Below are 6,092 nucleotides of genomic sequence, written 5' to 3' on the forward strand. Positions count from 1 at the left end.
AGGAAAGGGCACCCGGCCTTTCACTTGTGGAAGGTACATGTATCTCCGGGGCCAAGATGCAGAGGGCATGTTGTGATGTTCATTCGGACACTTTTTCGAGGTTCCAGAAGGCGGTCAATGGGCATACATCAACACGCCATCCTCTCAACGACAAGCGAGGACGAAGGACAAGCCATATCCAGAACGATGAGAGCAAAACCAATAACTACATGGGGTATACGCAGTAATAACTCTATATTAGCTTGTCCCCCCCCCCCCCCCCACCCGGCGACAACAAACAAGTTGCTGCTCCTGCAACAAAATCATGGAGAGGGAGAAACCCAACAAGAATCTTCTTCGTTCCTTCGATGCTTTGGCGTGGCGTGGATGGTGATCGCTTTCCCTTCCAATAACAAGGGGGATCATTACGAGACGGTTTTTGAGGGCGTTCGCTATTATTTCTCAACACGGTCTAGTCGTCGAAGCTGAGCGTCTCGTCACATCATCCCTGAACCATTTGTGAAGCAGTAGTGGACAAAAACCAAAAGTCCACGGGATTAACCAAGAGAGGCTTCGCTTTGCGCGTAGCGCGACACTACCCGCATTTGATGTGCTTTCGTTTTCTAATATACGATATCTCCGAGAGGTTGATCAATCAGTAATGGAGTAAAATAGAGAGCAATCGTCATAATAAACTTCTGGCTAGCGAAAATAACGTACGAGGAGTGGCTAACTATCTCGAGTGTTCGATCATTGTTCTGTTGTCGTCGCAGGGTGACATGTGATTCGTAGTATATGCGGGGAAGAATAGTGGCAAGGGGCAAGATTCCAAAGCAAAAAAGTGCATCCTTCGAGAGCCTGGATTTAAGCCCGGAGAAGAAGAATGCATGATTTACGTATCCGTAGCAAATGGGCACAGTCCGAAATAACTCAAAAAGCAGATGAAGTTTATTGCAAGGCAAACTCAAATGATCTCATCGTCCAAAAGACAATCATTATTCAATTGAGGACCGGTAATATATGGCGTGTCTGAAGATAATCTGTTGGTCGCATCCCACGGGTTGCGTCTGAACTTGGCGGACGGAGGGCTTTAACTCCGGATCCGAAATGTGAAAAATAATAAGGTTAAATAAAAGAAAAAGAAAAAGAAAAAGAAAAAGAGAGGCAGTGATGAACTGTGTGGGCTATTATTTCATTCGCTAAGAACATCTCTACTCAGACAAACAAAAGCCTCTCTATTAAGATAGATGTCTTCTCCGTATACAATCGGTCAGCAGCAAGTATTTTAAGCTCTATGGTTTGGTTGAATCATTTTGGTGGATTAACGCCATTTGTTGTTCCTTTGCCAACCCAATATACCTCCCCACCACACCGCAGCCTCCCTTATTTTGTTTGCCACCAATTCGTTGCATATGTTTTCAGAATAAGGTAGGGAATTGAAGAGAGAAGGAAAATAAAGAAGCCGAGAAGAAAAAAGGAACCGATGCAGTAAATCAATGTGGGCTCATTACGCTCATGTAACACCGTAAACCAAGCAAGGAATTCGCCGCTATGTACAGTACAAAGGTGTAGTGGTAGTAGTAGTGGTAGCAGAAACAGAAGAAGCAGAATAGAAAACTTAAAATATTGGCAAAGAAAAACCTGCTTGCGCGTCCGCTCATCCAGAACAATGCATCATTATTTCCCTTCCCTTCTCCGTCGAGCGTAGTCTAGTTAAAGGACAATAACGGTGAAGCCATCAAGGGCTTCGGAGTCTTTGGGTACCAATGTACTGAGTTTCCCGGGGAGACGGAGTTCGATCGGCTATATGGGTCTGATTGTAGAAGGGGAGGCGTCTTTAATCCCAAAAGTATGAGCTTCTTGTGTTTCTTTGCTTTCTTATCTCCTGTATGGGTGGGAAAAAGGCCAACCCTGGAGCACTAGTTCCGACTTACAAGGGAGTTTGGATCTTGATACGGAGCAGAAGTGGCGGAGATATCAAACCCAGCCATCGAAGCATAATTCATGCCGAATGGCGTGAGAAGGTCATCTTCCGAATAGACAAGTTCCTGAGCAGGAGGCGGGTGCGAAGATAGTGGCTGTATGTAGTAGCCTGAGGGGGGAAGTTCGGTGGTTGGAATTGGAGCAGGGTGGTATGTTGATTCTTGGGGATATTGTGGGTAGCTGTAGCTTTGAGAACAAGGTTGGTAGTGAGGAGCGAAGACAAGCGGCGGAGAAGCAGACAACTGCCTCGTTGATTGATCAGAGAACATGGCGGCTCGCTGCTCGCTTTGGTAAGAAGAAAGTGGTTGAGCTAGAACCATCTTCATCGACGTGTTGCGATCATTTTTAGGCTTGGTTTTCTCTATGCCGCCAGTCCGCCGTGAAGGCGACTTCGACTTCTTCGATTTTGCTGGGGCTGGGAGACTCAGCTCCTGGTGTGATTGCTCTGGAGACGCAGAGGAAGAAGTGGCTCTTCTTTCTAAATCTTCAAGACGTCGCTTTAGCTTCTTGCCTGTTGTTTATCAGTCAGCCAGCTCAATGCCAAATCTAGGTTACGAGAAAATATGCTTACGGTAGTTTCGTTGAGCAATTCGATTTTGGATGCGCCGTCGTTCAGCGAGATCAGATATTTTTGTCCAATCTTCGTTGGGATGGGCGCTGGCACTGAAAGCACTACTAGTTCCGTGACTGGAATTAAACCTCGACTGCGGCGCAGATTGGGGAGGAGTGTAAGGATAGGCCGTACTCCGATTCATGACGGCTGAAAGTGTAGACATTAAATTTGAGGTAGATTGTATCACATGGAATCACTAGGAATCAAGTGGGGTATACGGAGTAGATATATAACGGTATAAAGATTGGTGAACAAGGAGAAGAGGATGCAGATGTGTACTATATATGACTGAAGATTGGCGAATTCGAAGGAGAGCAACTGCAGCTGCATGAGGGGGTATTTATGACTAACTCTCAAGAGGCCGGAATTGTAACTTAAACGACCCTCCGCAGGACCACAGCTCGACACCCCCCAGCCTGGTCAACCGTTACAAACGCAGGGGTCCCGCGTGCCCACTGCCCACGCTACGGGCATACTGATATTAGACGGCTCGTTTCTAGCGCCGCCTTGCGTGCACATAAGGTAATTTTTGTGGCTTGCAGACCTGAGTTTCGAGTCTAACGCCAGGGCTTGGACTAGTATCGTATTGTTACGATACCACTCTGGAAACTTTGAGCTGGGCATGTTCCTTGGCCAAAAATGGGATGGCGCCTGGCGGTACTCTATTTGTAGAACAACAGGGTAGCAGGAATAGCAATGGTCCAACCAAATGGAGGGTGGTGATCCTGGTGGAAGGTGCCTTGTCTATTTGGCTTGGAGCCATTGTGCTTCGCAAAGGGCAGGCCCATATACGGCGTATGTCTCCCGGCTAGAAGAGGTTAGCTACTTGAAATTATTCGTGTGAGTAACTCCGAAATATGCCGACGTGCAGTTGCTGGGTATATCTGGTATTTTTAGACTGCCTTAAAATCGAGGCTCCGCGCTCCTTGTGAAATATCCCGACCACCCTAGATTCCCCAGCAGGAAGAGGGAGCGTACCTGAAGGAAGACCTTATTGTCCAGCTACCAAACCCGCTTAACCCACCAATTTCCAAAGCCCCTGGCATGACCGAGGTTTATCCGCTTGCCGTGTTTGACATGTTGGAGCCAACAAACAACCATGTCACCCTCAGCTCCTGAGATGCATATCCCGCCCCCAACCTCCAAACAATGATCAGATCCACTGCAGGTGGCATGACAGCCAGCAGCTTATCGCCTAGCGCCAAGCAAAGCGAGCCCTGTCTCACGCGGTAATTCTTGCTCTCATTGCCTCGTTGCAGAATGGGTTTTGGCGGTTGGAGCGTTTAACGTGAACTCTCCCTTGCCCGATCCGGCAATGCGGGTTCAAGCCCTCGATTATTACTCTTTTTGGACACTGGGGCGTCCCATCTGGGTTTAGCGTCCTCAGTCGTTCAATCACCTCCATTATCCTCGATATTCTCAGCTTCAACATCTCCATCTCCTGGCAGTTGCATATCCGAGCACAGCAGCTTAGCTACATGATTGGGAATGGCTGACAACGGTTCTGTCATATCCTAGAACCTTAAGTTGTCTTCCTTTGGTTCTGACTCCTGGCTCTGCTCGAACGTAGCCAACTTCCATCCTGAATTGCTCTTCCGGCTTGCTGGTCCACCCAGATGCCCCAAATATAAGGGGCCCTATCTCAGGAGCGCCACGGACCAATTGTCCAGGGGGTCGAATGTTGTGTGTACTCCGGACTCCGATCCACATCGACAGATTAAACTCCGTGCTGCGTGTAGTTTGGTAGTAGGATTTGACCATTATCTATAGTCACTATGTTCTATTTCGATTACACTTTTTTCTCTCTTTGATTCTCTATACAAAATAGTGGTTTTGGAAGAAAAAAAAACAAAAAACGCCGTAAATACAATAGAATGCAGCAATTTTTGCCTATCTCCACTTCCAATTCTGATTCCACAGACCATCAGTTGAAGGAGAACTGGAATACAATGGAATGAATTGAACGGCGAGCTGAACGTCATCTGTCGGTGTTTATACCGCAAAAGGAAGAAGCCGGAAACCATCAGATTTTGGATTCTGGCATTCGGATATATTATACCCCAGCATCGGCAGTGCACTGACCTTGCCTTGTCCAGAGTCGTTCCCCTTGTATGGTTAAATTTTATTTAGAAACCTCGAAGCCTCTCTAGTGATATAATATACTCCTCTATTTAAAAACCCTTCTCGAAAGCCCTTCATGGATCTTGTCAATCATTCGGAAACTTTATCTAATACATCCTTTTCAAGACTTCGCTAGGATCTCGATATGGGCGATGTTACACACCATGTATTTGATCGCGCCATACGGGGCGAAGGAAGCACTTACTGAGACTTCCGTTATTCCTGTTGCCACAGACCTACTTGAGGTTGATCAACATAGTTATACAAATTTCTAATCATGATAGTGGCTCCGGAGGGTGTTGGTTGTGTCGATGGCTGGTCGGGCGCGCACCGGGCATGAAGTTACATGCGAGAGGGCGAGAGACCGAAAATTAGCTGCACGATTAGTCAATTCCAGAAGCATTGAAAAAAGAAAAAGTCCGTGATGCAATTCGAAGTCAAAACCTTCTTGCCCTGCTCGAGCAAGCGTCGGATTTTATCGCCTAGGGACTGCGTTGCTGGAATATCAACTTGAATTCAAAATCTCCTCCTAGCTTGTTCCTCAACACTCGGGTGATGTTCAGTTCGGGGCCCGCCTGTCAAGGCTGAGCGAGATTTGAGTGGAGCGTGCGGCCTTGTCCTTGGGCCGAACACCGTGGTAGTAGTACAGATATGCCATCGCACGATTTGCTCCTCAGATACTAGTAATACGCCCCTCCCTTTGTCAATTTGATCTTGCTGCCAAATTGTTTAGACATGGGACATCAAGGCACTGAACTTCGGGCAACTCCATGCCGGCTGGTTACTGCTAGGCAGGTCGTTTGAGAAAGGAAAACATCTTTAGTCTATTACTAGTTAGGATTTCAGGTTAGTCCAGACAAAACACGATACATCATCAATCTACATAGGCCACCCATATAGAGCATTTGCTCTTGCTCGGAGAGGGAACGGGGTTGCGCGACGTTAGGGTGAATCATCAGGGGCAGAGATAATCGATCTTAACCCCTAACCCCTTTTCTTCCAACTATAAGAAGATACTGACCTGCCTCCCCTCGATGAGGGAAACGCCCCTCTTTCCACCTTCCGCCACTTTCTTCTCCGGAACTAGTTGGGGAACGAAACCCAGTTTAATATCAAGTTTATATCTATTCTTGATCTGCAATAAAAGCTGTCCGTCCGGGCCTGGCAGCTGCGGAGAAAGTGCAACTACGAACTGAGTAGGCCCCTGGAGAATGGAAAGACGGGAAAACTGCATATGTATATATATGGGTGGATATTTTTATTTTTTACCCTTACCGCTGCCCTTGTTTTTTCCTTTTTGATTTTCTCCCTCTTTGTACCTCCGATAATAAAACAGAACTACAAACAAGTTATATGTTCCGATGCTGGTTGAAAGAGGAGGAAAAGAAAAATTTTC

The sequence above is a fragment of the Histoplasma capsulatum genome, genomic scaffold, assembly GCF_000149585.1.
Source record: "Histoplasma capsulatum NAm1 scaffold_14 genomic scaffold, whole genome shotgun sequence".
In the NCBI taxonomy this organism is placed as follows: domain Eukaryota; kingdom Fungi; phylum Ascomycota; class Eurotiomycetes; order Onygenales; family Ajellomycetaceae; genus Histoplasma; species Histoplasma mississippiense.